Source organism: Macaca nemestrina, chromosome 4 (genome assembly GCF_043159975.1).
Source record: "Macaca nemestrina isolate mMacNem1 chromosome 4, mMacNem.hap1, whole genome shotgun sequence".
Classification (NCBI taxonomy): domain Eukaryota; kingdom Metazoa; phylum Chordata; class Mammalia; order Primates; family Cercopithecidae; genus Macaca; species Macaca nemestrina.
Window position 1 is genome coordinate 22,256,797 of NC_092128.1, and position 18,407 is coordinate 22,275,203.

Here is an 18,407-nt window from a genome sequence, read left to right on the forward strand (position 1 = left end):
GCATGCCTAACTTAGTCCCTGTGCCTACCTCTGACTTCAGGCAAAGACCGAGCAGACAGTTCTGTGCCAGCTCCGACTCACTTTGCCCTGACAGTGTCATGCCTCAGGCATACAAGTCTCAAGTCTTTCCTCATCTGACCTCAAAATTTTTTTCTATGCCCCAAGAATAGCTTGATTGGCCCATGCTCAACTGTGGCTTGGAAATGCAAAACAGTAAATGCTCTTGGTGGGTAATCCTCAACCAAAGACAGATGGGAGCCAATTGGCAGCTGATTCTCCTCCCATCCTATTTTTATGTGGACCACTCTCATCAGCCTTTCACACAGTTCCCGCAGCAACCATAGTAGAAGCCTCAATAAACCTGAGATTGGCTTTATCTCCTTCCCTGTTCTCAGTTGCTTCATGTGATAGACTCTCAAGTTAATAACCTATAATCAAGCCCCCCAAATTAGTCACCTCTGTACCTCATAGTATTTTTCTTTTCTTTCTTAATATACAAATATTATATAACTCTACAACTATCTTAAATGAGCCATTTAAAATATTCAAAATAAAAGCTGTGTGTGTATATACACATATATGTGTGTGTATATATATTTATTTTCTTCCTCCATACATATGTGTGTGTGTGTGTGTGTGTGTGTATTTTTCACTCCCTCCATGACTCCTTGTTACTGTGAAAGAATGGAATTATTTAGAAGTCTGAGCATACTAATTAATAAGCCAATTGCAAAGCCGCTGATTTACTGATGTTTCTTTCTCTGTATCCTTAGCTGTTGTGAATGCATACATGGGTGAGTGAAGATGCATACAGGGGAGCAGTCTAAGATCATACTAAGTGTGAATGTTTCTGATATATCAGCTGAGAATCCAACTTTACTTCTTCTACTTAGACAATGTTTTTAAGGAAAAGTCACAGACCCCTCTGTAAGTACCAGACTATCCTTCTCTTTTTTTAAAAAAATATAAATGTTATGAAACTTTAGAAGTTACCTTTAAAGATCCATTTGGAAAACCCAAAATAAAGAAAAGTCCCTTAATCAAAAAATTTTTATATATCAGTTATTAGAGTCAATGAACATTTAACATTTTCTGAAATGCATGTGACTTCAAATAGCATCTTTTAATGTTTCAATGCATTTGTAAATGCATGCTTAAAGTTAAATGCATTAAATATATAAATTCATGTTTCTCACTACTCCTTCTCACCTTCATCAGTTCACTTGCTCCAAGCCCTCTTCTCTGCCCATCGTAAGACAGGACATTTTAATAAAATGGAATGTTGAAGTGCTATTACATGCATTTATCTTTCTCCTATTCCAATAGGAGAAAAAGCAGCTTACATGAATATATAGTGTGTAATTTTATTTGACTTACAAAAAGATAGATTTATGTAAGTGTTATTCACCTAATTCAGAGAAAGAGAAGGAGGGAAGAGGAGGGGAGGGATGAGGGTGGGGGAGAGGACAGAAAGAGATCCAGAGGGATATAAGGTATAACATCAAATGTGCATATTTTCTTGTTTATGATTTGTATTATCTTTCTGTACGTCTTAATTTTCTATAATGCAGATATATATATAGCTTCTACAAATGTTATATGTCTAGTTTATATATATCACAACTTGAAGAAACCACTAATTTCAGTTTTGTTTGAGATAATTGTTTTATTCTTCTGAAAAAAGAAACAAAAGAAACACATAGTCTCTTGCCAAGGATAAATCAACCCAGATGCCAACAAGAGGTTTCAAGTTTGCCTAGAATTTTCAAGTTCATGAATGTCGAGGGGTCTCTAAATTTGGCAACTCATTTTTCTCATTGTTAATAATATGTCTCTTCTACTATCATATACAAAGCACTGGATACTCTAAATAAGCACTATAAAAATAACCACCTTTATTTATGGCCATGCTGTTTGGAATGTCCATGGTCAATTGTCTGCTTGCTTTGAATAAAGCCAGAACTTCCCCATTCCTTTAATTTCATTCTTATAGCTCCCACTTCTCTAACAAATGTGGTGAATACTAAAAATAAAGCAGGTGATTTATTGAAAGATGGTAAGCAAATGATATACATATCTAAATGCTTCACATCATCTTTAATGTGTTCTTGGGATTCGTTTTGCAGCCTATGGGATCAAAGCATTTCCTTCTCTATATTTTACAAAGTATACATCCTTTAAATAAAAGAAAGGAAATTTGGAAGGAAGCATGTGCGGTCTTTAATAAATAATGGCAGTACACGCTATGAGACACTCCCTGGCTCTGCAACACCTTTAAGTCACTTCCCTTTATGATCCCTCCCCTCAACCTTCATTACCCTACCTCACATGAAGAACTTTTACAGGGGTATAAAAGACTCCACTCTATATTTTCATGCAAAAGTGGTGGGGGCTCCCATGGTGAAATCTGAAGGGAGCATGTGTCTCTAAAAGTTTGGTTTGGAAAGGACTCCCAGAAATAAAGAAGCAAAAGCTCTCTGTCTCACTTTCCCTCTCTCCTCTCCCTATTGCCCCTCCTCCTTGCCTCCTTTTTAATGGTGAGCATAGTTTTTCTTTCTACATTTGAGGAGAGTCAGGCGGAGGGCTGAGTTCCGGAGAATACTGAGTATGTGGGACACTAACTCTATTATTTGTGAGGACTGAGAGCCTTGCCAGACTGCTATAATGTATTGCTACTTCAGAGAAGCAAGGAAACATTGTAAGATTTCATTTACTTAATGGCTTACGGACTAATTGAGTTCCATACAGCCCTGAATGTTGTACAGTTTTCCTTAAAACACATTGTACTATTTTTTTAAACAGTACAAATGTGTCTTTCTTAAATATAGCATAATTTCTGTTTTGAATTAACTGATTCTAACTGACCTATTACTTCAAATTAATATGTAGAGATTTTATATTGAAAGAATTACATTATATTATTTCTCTAACTACAACAAAAGGCAGAATACTACCTTATTGAAACTCCAGTGATAAAACCTAAAACTCAGAGGCTATTTAGAGCACCTTTCAAATACAGAGAGCTTGCAAATGTACCTCAATAAAATATTTTATTCTTTGTTATTCTTTTATTTAACTGAAAGTGAAAATATATATATTTTTTGGTTCTTAGAAGAATTGGAGTTCTCTTTGAGTTGTACATTCAATAAATTCTGGGGAGAATTTAAGTCAAAAAACTTGTTAAGCAACTTCCTCCCCTAAATGAAATGACCTATGTTGAATAAAGAAACTTTATGTGACATTTCATTAAATAAAAGTTAAAGTATGCCATATTCTGCTACCATTTAAATAACAAAATAAATGACAGACATAATTAGAATTGTCAAAACTCAGAGAAACAAGCCATTCATAAAAGCCACATTACACAGGGAATTGCCACTGAGAGGATATAAGGTATGCCCTGGATGATGGGCATAACTTGGATATGTGGAAGTAAAAATTATTTTATGACCAAAGTGCAGATGGGAGACATCAGAGAGTGGCTGACGGTAGGAGGGAAACCAGCCTCTCTGGCACAGGCCCTTAATGTGAAAGAATAATGCCACATAAGATTGGATAAGCTTGGGGGTTTAAAGTGGAGCAATAGACGGAGACAGTAGCAAGAAAAAAAATACGGCAAATCCTTAAGTATCCATCTAAGGAATTTAGATTTGGTCCTTTCAGGTACTAAAGTGTCATTGGGAAAATTCAGATTGCTATCTCTATAAAGGACTGGGAGGACTAAGGTATGAAATATAGGAGAAGAAAGGGTAAGATGGCTGTTTGTGATTCTTTTTTTCCTGGTAATGAAGGTGAAAGTGATAGACATTAAAATGGAATCATATGAACTGTAGCAGCAGCAGTGATAGAGTCACACATCATGGGAGAACAAGGGGTCAGAATGATATGTCCCTGACTTTGACCATGGCTGAGTTTCTTTTAGCACTAAGTAGAAACCATGCAGGATGAAAAAGTTAAAGCGTAAAGGATGACAAAAGAGAGAAAGCCACAAAGCATGGAAAATATTTTCATTTTCTTCTATTATAAATGGTTGGGAAGATGAGAAAGAAATTACTCCATTTTATATTCATTTAAATTAGATAAATGTATTTTAAATGAATATTAATCAGCTTACCTTATTTCCCAGTTCCCTGTCACCAGTCCAGTCCAGACTGGACACCTCACATAGGGGGTCACCAACTAGTGTTCCCAGTGCTTCTAGTATTACATCACAGGTTTCCTTACCTCCCCAAAATTCCCTAGCACCTGATGGACAACTCCTCTTATTCGATGTCTCTCTCTGCTACATGCTGAACATTATAAATATTTTTACTGTTGCTCATAATTTTAATCTTTTTCTCTTAGTCATTTTTTTTAAAAGAACACTGCCATATAAGATAATTGCAGATCTGTCTTTTCAATGTTTTCATTTTTCTTTTCTTAGCTTTTAATTAATGGCTAAGCTTTTTATTGAATTGAGAAGATGAAAACAATCTGCTGAGCTTTATTGTGCACTTATCTTCACTACAGTACATGACAGTCTCTGAAGTTACTTTTTCAGTTCTCAGACAATTAATGTTTTTCACTTCTTCAGACTGTACCTTGCTTTACTAGTAATAATCCATGGTAGATAAATGGTTGACAGATAGACAGATGACAGAGAGATAATATAAATAGATAGATAATTAACCTTTCTCTCTCTCTCTCTATACACATGCATTTCCTAGTTCTGCACTGGGAAGTCCTAAAAATAATAATAGCCTAGTACCAATTAGTACTAGGACACAATTAGTATCCAAATCTTGGTTTCTGAACACCATCCTCGGGTAAAAGAAACCAGAGTTTCAAATGATTCTGGAGGAAAAGTATTACATGGTAAGCCTGGAACATCTCATAGTCCCACATAATAAGGGAAAACTCAAAAGTTTTTGACATTAAAAATCTGGGATAAAATGATTATAGTTTTCTATTATAACACATAGAATAAAATAAGTTATGATTCCATAGTGATATAAATAAATAGGGAAGATTCCTTACAGTAAAATTCATACTAAAAAATCTAGAAAGAATGGTAGGAGTAAAAAAAAATCACCATTTGGAAAACACTACAGTAATTAATGATAACAGGCAAGAACCATCATTAAATGCTAAAAATAGTGAGTGAAATTATGAATGGAGACAGAACATTTACATAGGCTCACAATATATTATGAATTACATCTCTCCACAGTTTATTAATTACAAAGAAAAATAGTACCTTTACAGTAGAGAAACTGCAGACACCAGCTTAACCACATGGTAAATTTGGCATCATTAATGGACCACATCAACACCATATGCCGGTGATATGGTGCACTGAGAAAGGTTCACTTTCACTTCTATGGTATACTAACCAAATATATATATACCCTAAATTTAAACTTCAGAAAATATCAAACACACATCAAGGGACATTCTACAAAATAACTGGCCAAAACTCTTTAAAAATGTCAAGGTTACCTACATTTTTGGCTAAATTTATTCCCAAGCATTTTTTCTTGGCAGTGGTGGTAGTGCCATTGTAAATGGAGTGTTTTCTAATGTTGTATCTTGTAACTGGTTACTTTTTTCTGTGTATGAAAGCTATTAATTTGTGAATACTAATGTTTTATTCTACCATCTTACTATGCTTAGTTTTATCATTGATTCCCTAGGATCATTCTGTCCAATAGGGTGGCCACCAGTTGTATGTTTATGGTATTGGACAACTCAGTGTAGAACATTTCAATAATCACAGAAAATTGTAGGAGACGAATGCTGCTTTAAGATTTTACAGGTGTCCTATAATGCCTGTATATATAAATTTTATTTCTTTTTTAGGATTTTTAAACTGTTAACAGATTTCTCTTGTCCAATTGTATTATCTAATACTTCTAAGAAAATATTCAACAATATAGGAGTTGATGGACAGCCTTGTCTTCTTCCTTGTCTCAACTGAAATACTTTTAATGTTTCCATATTAATATGATGCTAGCTTTTAAACTAAGGGAAATATGTATATACGTTTGTCTATATATCTATATCTATAGGCATGCATATATGTATATTTCCCATAGTTGTAAAACAATATGTGATATATATTTATAAATATATATATTTGATAAAATATTTTATATATGTATATACATACACAAACAATGATTTATCTTAAATTGTTGAGAAAATGTCCATCAAGTTCTATTTCTTTGTTATTTATAACAAGAATGGGGATTACATTTTGTCAATGGCTTTTTCAGCACCCATGAAGATAATCATAACTTTTTCCTTAGCTCAATTAATATGTTATATTATACTGATGCCTTTCCTAATCATAAGCTAAACTTACATTCCTTTAACAAATCTCACCTTGTCATAGTATATCATTTTCCACAATAGTGTTTGATTATGTTGGCTAATGTTTTGGTTAGAACTTTAAGTATTCAAAAATGGTATTTGTCTATAACCTTCTTACACTGTTTTTAGCAGTTTGAGTATCTATGTTATTTGTCCTTCACCAAAATTATTAACTTTTCTTTAATTTTCAATACTGTGGAACAATTTAAAGAGGATTGGAACAATCAATGCTTAAAGCTCTGCTTTAAGCCCCTTATGAAAGCTTTTTGGGTTTTTTGTTTCTTAGTTTTCTTGGTTTTATTTTTATTTTTGGGGTACTTACTTTGATATTGTTCTCTGTTTCTTCGTTGAAAGTTGGTCTGTTTGAGGCTTTTATCTCAAATGATTCCATCTTTTTAAACAAGTAGTTATCTAAAATATATTCCATTTCCCCTAGGTTTTCAATTTCATGTAGACATCTACAAAGTATTGTATTATGAAATTTTATTTTAAAAATTATTTTCTAAATGCCTGCTTCTTTTTTTCATTATTTATTTCAATAGGTTTCTGGGGAACAGGTGTTGTTTGGTTACGTGAATAAGTTCTTTAGTGGTGATTTCTGACACTTTGGTCCACCCATCACCCAAGCAGTGCAGTGTACACTGTATCCAATGTGTAGTCTCATTTTTTTTTTTCTTTTCAGATGGAGTCTCACTCTGTAGCCAGGTTGGAGTGCAGTGGTGTGATCTCGGCTCACTGCATCCTCTGCCTCCTGAGTTCAAGCAATTCTTCTGCCTCAGCCTCCTGAATAGCTGGGACTACAGACACATGCCACCATGCCCAGCTAATTTTTTTTTTTTTTTTTTTTTTTTTTTTTTTACTAGGAAGAGGTTTCACCATGTTGGCCAGGATGGTCTTGATCTCTTGACCTCATGATCCCCCCTCCTCTGCCTCCCAAAATGCTGACATTACAGGCGTGAGCCACCGCACCCGGCCCAATGTGTAGTCTTTTACCCCTCACCCACCTCCCACCCTTTCCGAGTGTCCAAAGTCCGTTGTATCATTCTTGTGCCTTTGCATCCTCATAGCTTAGCTCCCACTTATGAGTGACTACATATGATGTTTGGTTTTCCGTTTCTGAGTTACTTCACTTAGAATAATGGTCTCCAATTCCATTTAGGTTGCTGCAAATGCCATTATTTCATTCTGCTTTATGGCTGAGTAGTATTCCATGGTGTGTATTTACCACATTTTCTTTATCCACTTGATTGATGGGCATTTGGGCTGATTCCACATTTTTGCCCCAGCAAATTGTGCTGCTATAAACATGCACGTGTAAGCATCTTTTTTGTATAATGACTTATTTTCCTCTGGGTAGATACCCAGTAGTGGGATTGCTGGATCAAATGGTAGATCTACTTTTAGTTCTTTAAGGAATCTCCACACTGTTTCCAATAGGGCTTGTACTAGTTTAAATTCCCTGGAACAGTGTAAAAGTGTTCTCTTTTCACCACATCCACACCAATATCTATTATCTTTTGATTTCTCAATTATGACCATTATTGCAGGAGTAAGGTGGTATTGCATTGTGGTTTTGATTTGCATTTCCTTCATAGTTAGAATGTTGCACAGTTTCCATATGCATGTTGGCCATTTGTATATCTTCTTTTGAGAATTGTATATTTGTGTCCTTAGTCCATTTTGATGGGATTTTTTCCCCCGATTTGTTTGAGTTCTTTGTAGATTCTGGATGTTAGTCCTTTGTCGGATGTACAGATTGTGAAGATTTTCTCCCACTCTGTAGGTTGCCTGTTAACTCTGCTAATTATTTCTTTTGCTGTGCAGAAACTTCTTAGCTTAATTAAGTCTCATCTATTTATCTTTGTTTTCATTTCATTTGCTTTTGGGTTCTTGGTCATGAAGTCTTTGCCTAAGCCAATGTCTATAAGAAGTTTTCCAATTTATCTTCTAGAATTTTTATGATTTCAGGATTTAGATTTAAATATTTGAGCAACCTTAAATTGATTTTTGTAGAAGGTGAAACATGAGTATCCAGTTTCATTCTTCTACATGTGGCTTTCCAATTATCCCAGGACCATTTGTTGAATAGGGGGTCCTTTCCCCACTTTATGTTTTTATTTGCTTTGTTGAAGATCAGCTGGCTGTAAGTATAATATTTGGCTTTATTTCTGGGTTTTCTCTTCTGTTCCATTGGTTTATGTGTCTATTTTTATACTAGAACCATGCTGTTTTGGTGACTATGCCTTGATATTACAGTTTGAAGTTGAGTATTGTGCTGCCTCCAGATTTGTTCTTTTTGCTTCATCTTGATTTAGCTATGCAAACTCTTTTTTGGTTCTATATGAATTTTAGCATTGTTTTTCTCTAGTTCTGTGAAGAATGATGGTGGTATTTTAATGGGAATTGTGTTGAATTTGTGGATTGCTTTTGGTAGTATGGTCATTTTCACAATAATTATTCTACCCATCCATGAGCATGGGGTGTGTTTCCATTTGTTTGTGTCATCTATGATTATTTTCAGTAATATTTTGTCGTTTTCCCTGTGGAGATCTTTCACCTCCTTGGTTAGGTATATTCCTAAGTATTTTATTTGTTTTTGCTGTTATTGTAAAAGCAGTTCAGTTATTAATCTGATTCTCAGCTTAGTTGCTGTTGGTGTATAGCAGAGTTGCTGATTTGTGTACATTAATTTTGTGTTCTGAAACTTTGCTGAATTCATTTACCTGTTCTAGGAGCTTTTTGAATGAGTCTTTAGGGTTTTCTAGGTATACAATCATATCATCAGCAAACAGCGACAGTTTGACTTCCTCTTTACTGATATGGATGCCCTTGATTTCTTTCTCTTGCTTGATTGCTCTGGCTAGAACATCCAGTACTAGGTTGAATAAGTGGTGAAAGTGGACATCCTTGTCTTGTTCCCATTCTCAGGGGGAATGCTTTCAACTTTTTCCCATTCAGTATAATGTTGGCTGTGGGTTTGTCATAGGTGGCTTTTATTACCTTAAGGTAGGTCCTTTCTATGTTGATTTTGCTGGGAGTTTTAATCATAAAGGGATGCTGGATTTTGTCAAATGCAGCTATTGAGATGATGATGTGATTTTCGTTTTTAATTCTGTTTATGCGATATATCACCTTTGTTGACCTGCATATGTTAAACCACCCCTGCATGCCTGGTATGAAACCCACTTGATAATAGTGGATTATCTTTCTGTTATGCTGTTGGATTCAGTTAGCTAGTATTTTGTTGAGGATATTTGCATTTATGTTCATCAGTGATATTGCTCTGTAGTTTTATTTTATTTTTATGCCCTTTCTTGTTTTTGGTATTAGGGCGATACTGGCTTCATGGAATGATTTAGGGAAGATTCCCTCTTTCTCTATCCTGGGGAATAATGTCAACAGAATTAGAACCAATTCTTCTTTGAATGTCTGATAGAATTCAGCTGTGAATTCATCTGGTCCTGGTCTTTTTTGTCATTGTGTTGGCAGTTTTTTTTTTAATTACCATTTCAATCTCACCGCTTATTTGTCTGTTCAGAGTTTTCTTTTCTTTTCTTTTCCTTTCTTTTCTTTCTTTTTATTTTTCGAGACAGAGTCTCACTTTGTCTCCCAGGCTGGAGTGCAGTGGCATGACCTTAGCTTACTGCAACCTCCTGGGTTCAGGCTTTGGTATGAACCTAATCATAGTTCTCCTGCTTCAACCTCTGGAGTAGCTGGGATTACAGACATGCATGCACCACCACTCCTGACTAATTTTTGTAGTTTTGGTAGAGATGGGGTTTCACCATGTTGCCCAGGCTGCTCTCAAACTCCTGACATCAGGTGATCTGTCCACCTCAGCTTTCCAAAGTGCTGGGATCACAGGCGTGAGCCACTGTGCCAGGCCTGTTCAGAGTTTCCATGTCTTCCTGGTTTAATTTAGAAGGGTCATGTATTTCCAGGAATTTATTCATCTCCCCTAAGGTTTTCTAGTTTATGTGTGTAAAGGTGATCATAGTAGCCTTGAATAAACTTTTGTATTTCTGTGGTCTCAGTAGTAATATCTCCCATTTTGTTTCTAATTGTGCTTATATGGATCTTCTCTCTTCTTTTCTTGGTTAATCTCACTAATGGTTTCTCAATTTTGCTTGTCTTTTCAAAGAACCAGCATTCATTTCATTTATCTTTTGTACTTTTGTTGTTGTTGTTGTTGTTGGTTTCAATTTCCTTTAGTTCTGCTCTTCACTATTTTCTTCTGCTGGTTTTGGGTTTGGATTGTTCTTGTTTCTCTAGTTCTGTGAGGTATGGCCTTAGATTGTCTCTTTGTGCACTTTCATACTTTTTGATGTAGGCATTTAATGCTATGAACTTTCCTCTTAGCACTGCTTTTGTTGTATCCCAGAGGTTTTGATAGGTTGTGCCATAATTATCATTTAGTTCAAAGAATTTATTAATTTCCATCTTGATTTCATTGTTAATTCAGTGATCATTCTGGAGCTGTTTATTTAATTTCCACATATTTGCATGGTTTTGGGTTTCCTTTTTGAGTTGATTTCCAATTTTACTCCACTGTGGTATGAGAGAGTACATGGTATAATTTCGATTTTCTTGAATTTACTGAGACTTGTTTTGTGGCCTATCATATGGTCTGCTTGGATAATGTTCCATGTGCTGAGAAATAGAATGTATATTCTGAAGTTGCTGGGTAGAATGTTCTACAAATGTCTCTCAAGTCCATTTGTTCTAGGGTTTAGTTGTTTATTTGTTGACTTTCTGTCTTGATTATCTATCTAGTGTAGTCAGTAGAGTATTAAAGGCCCCCTATTATTGCGTTGCTGTCTATCTCATTTCTTAGTTGTAGTAGTAATTGTTTATTAATTTGGGAGCTCCAGTGTTAGGTGCATATATATTTAGGATTGTGATATTTTTCTGTTGGACTAGTCCTTTTATCCTTACATAATGTCCATCTTTGTCTTTTTTTATTGTTGTTGCTTTAAAGTTTATTTAGTCTAGTATAAGAATAGCTACTCCTGCTCACTTTTGGTGTCCATTTGCATGGAATACCTTTTTCCACTTCTTTAGCTTAAGTCTATGCGAGTCCTTATGTGTTAGGCGAGTCTCCTGAAAATAGCAGAAACTTGGTTGATGAATTCTTATCCATTCTGCCATCCTGTATCTTTTAATTGGAGCATTTAGGCCACTTATATTCAACATTAGTATTGAGATGTGAGGTATTATTCTACTTATCATGCTGTTTGTTGTCAAATACCTTGGTTTTTTAAAGAAAATATTGTGTTATTGTTATATAGATTCTTTAAGATTTATGCTTTAAGGAGGTTCTGTTTTGGTGTATTTCAAGAATTTGTTTTTTATTTCTTTAAGCTAGACTTCACCTTTCTCTGTGGCCTCCTTGATTAGCTTAATAATTGACCTTCTGAATTCTTTTTCTGGTCCTTTGGAGATATCATCTTGGTTTGGATCCATTGCTGTTGAGTGGTGTGATCTTTTGGGGGTAAGATCCCTGTTTTGTCATAGTACCAGAATTGTTTTCCTCGTTCCTTCTCATTTGGGTAGACTTTGTCGGAGGGAAGATCTGGGACTCAAGGGCTGTTGTTTAGATTATTTTGTCCCACAGGGTGCTACCTGGATGTGGTGCTCTCCCATTTCCACTAAGAATGGGGCTTCCTGAGAGCCAAACTGCAGTAACTGGGTTTGCTCTTCTGGGTCTAGCCACCCAGTGGAGCTACCTGGCTCCAAGCTGATACTGGGGAGTTTCTGCAAAGGGTCCTGTGATGTGATCCATCTTCAGGTTGTTCAGCCGTGAATACCAGCACATGCTCTGGTGGAGGTAGCAGGAGATTGAAGTGTATTCTGTGAGGGCCCTTGGTTGCATTTTTGTTTAGTGCACTGGTTTTATATTGGTTGGTCTGTAATCAGGAGGTGGTGTTTTCAAAAGCATGTCAGCTGTAGTACTACCGGGAGGATACAAACTTGCTCTAGAGTTGCCTGGTTAAGTATTCAGATTTCTCAGGCAGTGGTCAGGGCCATAGAGCTTCCAAGATACTATGTCATTTGTGTTCAGCAACAGGGTGGGTAGGGAAAGACCACCAGGTGGGGGCAGGAATAGGCAGGTCTGAGGTCAGCCTCTCCTTGGGAGAGGCTTGCTGTGGCTGCTGTGGGGAATGGTGGTGTGGTTCCCAGGCCAATGAAGTTATGTCCCCAGGAGAATTATGGTTGTCTCTGCCAAGTCATACAGGTCACCAAGGACATCAGGGAAAGCTGGCGGTCACAAGCCTCACCCTGCTCCCACACAGCGTGCAGTCCTAAAGGCTAGTCTCACTCCCACCATGCTCCACCAAGAGCGCTGAGTCCACTTCCAGGCAGCTGGTGACCAGGGTTGAGAACTTGCCCCAGACCACCACACTCGCGCCTGAAAAAGGTTTTCTCGGCATCCCAGGGAGCCTGCAGCGGCAATCCAGTTCCTTCAAAGGGTCTGCAGATTATCTCAGCTTTCCTGGTATGTTCTTGTGGTAGTTCTTGGACATACCAGGAACTATGTCCCCCACCCCATGACAGGCCCCAGTGTGTGATGTCCCCCTTCCTGTGTTCAAGTGTTCTCATTGCTCAATTCCCACCTATGAGTGAGAACATGTGGTGTTTGGTTTTCTGTCCTTGCGATAGTTTGCTGAGACTGACGGTTTCCAGCTTCATCCATGTCCCTACAAAGGACATCAACTCATCGTTTTTTATGGCTGCATAGTATTCCATGGTATATATGTGTCACATTTTCTTAATCCAGTCTATCATTGATGGGCATTTGGGTTGGTTCCAAGTCTTCGCTATAGTTGAGCATTTTTGCATCTATGTTTATCGGGGATATTGGCCTGCAGTTTTAAAGTGAATGTAGTCCCACCACTAATTTCCCTTTTCTTTCTTACCTGAAGTATTTCATTTGTTCTTTGTCCTTGCTAGCTGCAAAAGCTTATGATGAATGTTCAGGAGATCACTCATAAGATTTGCTATTTTGTTGTTGTTGTTGTTTTGTACAATTGTTTAGAAAATTCTTTACATTCATCTTCTATTGATGACCAGGAATATTTTTGGGTAGTTTCATTCGTTCTTACTATTGTTCTGTATTGTTTGGGATGTATACAAAAAGGGCAGAATTAAGGACCTACCATTATATTTTCCCACGTGGAAGTCCAAATCATAAAATTTAACAACATATATATTATGCTGTGCATTGCAAAATACTATAAATTTTTAAGAGAAGTGAGAGACTGAGAGAAAATGCTTGTAAGTTATAACGATACATATAGCACAGGCTTAATAGCCACGACATTCAAATATTATTACAAATCAATAGGAAAAATGCTAACTACAAAATTAAATGTCAAATGATATGAAATGTATTTCACAAATGGAGAAAAACAAATAGCTGAAAAATATCAGAAAACCATTCAACTTCATAATTGATCAGGGAAAAGTAAATCAAAATAATGAGATACCTGTTTTCAAACTCCCTACAAAATATTAATAATATTGGTCATGTCTATTGTTGACCTGTGTGGAGAAAAAGAGCCTTTATGGGTATAACTTTTACAGATGACATTTGACATATCTATCAAAATCAAGTAGTGCATACCTTTTTACCATTTAACCTAGGGATTCCATTTTTAGGAATATATCCTACAGAATTATCAACCCAAGTATTAAGAGGCATATGTACAGAGATGTTTGCTGCAGTTTTATCATTACTATTCCAAGACAAATAAATAGAGCAAATTTTAGTACATTTTTTATTTTTGTAAGTAAATGAAAATATGCATATGTCCATGCTATTGCTCATACATATACAGAGAAAGCTCTAGAGTTTAAAAAAACAAATTATCAGGAGTTTTTACCTCTTTAGTGACTGGGATTACATGTGTTACGAGAGGGAAAGAAATGAGGATTTTCCATTTTTATTCTACAGATTTCTGACTGTATTTTTTATTTACATCTAGTAATGTTTACCATTGTAGTTTTATTAAGTTTTATATTGCTTTTACAATGACAAATTAAAGTTTTGGTTTATTATTTCTTTCTAATTATTCATTTTTCCCTTATTTTTGCTTATGACAAATGCTTCAAGTGTTTTTCAAATATTCTCTCACTCCCTGCATATTTACAGAAAGTACAAGTTTTAGTTGTTGGCATAGATGATCAGAAATAAAGGCTACTTGGAGCCCTTTGTGGTTATGCATCTAAGTGAATGGTTACAAACAGAAAGGAGGCATGTAAATTTTATGTCTGATGTACATAGTAGTTGGACATCACACCTCTTTCCTCTTCTTCTCTCCTTTTCTTTCCCATTGGTTAGGATGTGGTAATCACCTTAGACCAAGCAAATAAGCGAAACACCCTAGTATGGTTGGAAAATGAGACAGAAAAAGAATGGGCTCCTGACCTTTAATAGCAGAGCCACCATACTTTCTCAAACATACGTATATATGCATAAAACTGCATAGTTATTTACATATATACACTTATAGTTACAAAATATAACAATCAATTATATTAGGCAATACTGAAGGTAAAATGACTTAAGAAAGACTCCTCTGTTTTGACGTTTTCTCTGTACTTCATTGTAAGATTTATTTCTTGATGTGTATTCTATGTTGATAAAGATTGTTTAGGATTTTAACCCAGATGTTTTAAATAATAAAGATATAAAGATGAATGTTTCAAGGACTTCTAGATGTCTTAATGTCTCAAAAAAGATACATAATATCTTTTGTATATATGCATTGTACAAACTTGAAATGTAAATTTATTATTCTGTGGAGATACATTCTTTTTAATTGTATTACTAAAGGTCGTCCCTTTTTTTTAGAAAGACAGCTTTCATTCTCAATTTTTCTGGTTTATTTTCACTAAAATATGGGCCTATCACTTGCATGCTAATTTTTACATGTGTTGAATGTTATATTTTGCTCTTACTTTTATGCTGCTTCAGATACCCAATTCACAAAAATGTATTAGTGTCTCAGAAATGGTTCAGTAAAACATAAAGTTAGCAATGAAAAGCACTGCATGAATTATATAACTCAGGAGAATATCTGAAATTATATATATTTTGATATTATATATCTTTTTTTGAGAAATGTCTATTCAGATCTTTTGCCCATTATTAAAGCAGATTAAACTCAGATCAAGTTGCTACCATCTGGTGGGGGCCTTCTTGCTGTGTCATAACATGATAGAAGGGATAACATGGGTGAAAGAGACAAAAGCGAGCCTGATCTCCTCCTTTTATAAGGAACCCAGTCCTGTGATAATGGCATTATTCCATTCATGAGGGTAGTGCCCTCGTGACCCAAAAATTGGATGACATAGTCAATGAACCATAGCACTCTATCAATCAAAAGCATTCTAAGCAACACTGATTAGATTGTAGGAACAAAAATATAAATAGGTATAAAATAATTGAGAAAAAAGTGTAGTAAAGTTAAGGAATTATAAAGTTATTTCTCTTGAGAGTCATTTTAGAAGGTTTCAAACATGTGAAGAGTGACTATCTTTAAATTTCCCATTCAGCCAGCTTATATTTTCTACTTAGTGTTCACCAAAATGAAAGCCATTTACCAAACCCTCAGCTCCAAATATATACTAATCAATAGATAATTCTCTCTGACTGAGGCTAGGGTAGAAATAATGCAAGGAATAAACTATTATATTTACCTTTACTCCATTCTTCTTTATCTGCACTCTCTCCTGATATAATCATTCTAAGTACTTGGTGATATTTTTTTGAAAAATAATCACATACAATTACATATAAATTTATTTTCTCAAAGTATTTCACAACAAAAACTCATTTTTCTATTATGGCCAGCCTATAAACTCAAACCAGTACAATAAGGAATTTAGATAAACAATGAAACTAATATTTATTATGCAGTTATATTGATATTCATGCTTGATGTTATACCATTTTTGTAACACAAATTTACCTATGCATTTTTATTCCTATTTTACAGGTGATGAAACTGAATTTCCAAGAAATTAAATGTTATCCAAGGTCACATAGTGAATTAGCTAGTAAGTGATTCATTCAGCATTTTTAAAGAAGCCTTTAAAACATTAACCATCCACTTATTCTTCTATCAATAAGATGATGTAGAAGTATTTTAAAAAATCTTTGGCAGGCCATATTTGTCTCAAATGATCTAAAATTTGTATTAAAGTAATTACAATAAAAAATTAAAGTTATATATATGCATTATAGAGACTTGAAATGTAAATTTATTCTTCTGTGGAGATACATTCTTTTTAATTATATTATTAACGGTTGTCCATTTTTTTTTAGAAAGACAGCTTTCATTCTCAAATCTTCTGGCTCATCTTCACTAAAATCTGATCCTGTCACTTGCATGCTAATTTTTACATGTGTTGAACTTTATATTTTGCTCTTACTTTTATGCTGCTTCAGATACCCAATTCACAAAAATGTATTAGTGTCTCAGAAAGGGTTCAGTAAAACATAAAGTTAGTAATGAAAAGCACTGCATGAATTATATAACTCAGGAGAATATCTCAAATTATATCCAGTGTGAGAGTCTGTCACGAAAAATGTAAAATCTGTTAATGTGGTGATTAAAATTCATAAATGTGTGAATACTTGAATAAGAACCTAAGATGAAGATTACAAATAGGATACATGATAGTAAATATCTGAACACTGGAACTATTAGACTTGAGAGTCATTTGAAGACTGTCATAAAACCAGTGAAGTCTGTACAATTAAAAATTGAAAACATGAATGACCCAAAGATTTCTTTCCTTGAATTAGTAAAAAAAAAAAAAAAAAAAAAAAAAAATTCCAGTGAAAAAAGATTAATTTTTAAACCAAAGTTAGAGAATATCCTAAAACTACAGTTATATTATTCAAAATTGTAGTCCTGAGAGTTATATCACAGTATGGCAAGGTATTTGCAAAATCAGAAAGAAAATTAAGGATTAATGTTTGATTTAAAGAGAAATCAGAATAAGTTAATGAAAAAATATGTAAAAATTTCCTTATTAAATGATGTTTGTTACCATAGTGGTGATACATACAATATAGAATGCAGTTCATATCAGATGATCATGCCAGCAGATATGTTGGTTTAAACCTATGCAGTCCTTGTGGTACAGAATTTGACCCTGTGCTTGGGACAGATGTGGTAACTATGTCAAGGAGAAAGTCTTGGTTAATATTTGATCTGTTACTAAAAACACAAACCCCTGGAAAAGAGATGTTTCATTTAGTTTACTAGTATTTTGTGTGCCCTAATTCAGCTGGACACAGGGGCTTTAATATCAGTAGCAATGTAGAATCAACAACACGAGTAGCAATGAAGGGCACTGCAATCTAAAGAGACGTTGACTCTGGATACCAATCCACACTGAGCTTTATTCAGACAATTCTTGGTGGTTGAAATGAGATTTCTGAATCATGTTCCAATAATGAAACAGTAACTATCTTAAATATACTCAAAGCATATTATCTTGGTCTACATCTCTTCTGCCTGTTGAGTGAAAAAACAGGCAGTACAGACCTAATTTCCCATATGGATTCCTCTGCAATTCGAAGGTAAAGATGCCACTCAAAATTAAGTAATGAAATATGAGATAAAACTATTTCTTAATACTTCTAATATTGAAAGTTTGAATATGCCTATGATTTTATGTGTCTTGCTCAAGTGATGTAGATTAGTGATATAATCAGCATGTTGCAGAGGCTAAATCTATCATTATAGAACAAAATACTATTTTAATATTAGAGATATGAAGACTTTTTTTCTTAATAGGAATGGATATAAAAATAAAGTCCATTTCAGGATAAATAACTAGATTGTTGAAAATTTTGGTTCCCCCCCACCTTAAGCCTGTATTGCTTTTTCCATTCACTAAAGAAACAAACAGATGATAAATTATTGGGCTTATGTTAAAATCACACCCAATGATATTATAGAGCATGAGAAATCCTGTTGAGTGCTGAATCCACCCATAGAGTGGATTGGGAATTCATTTGATATTTCCCTTTCAGCTGA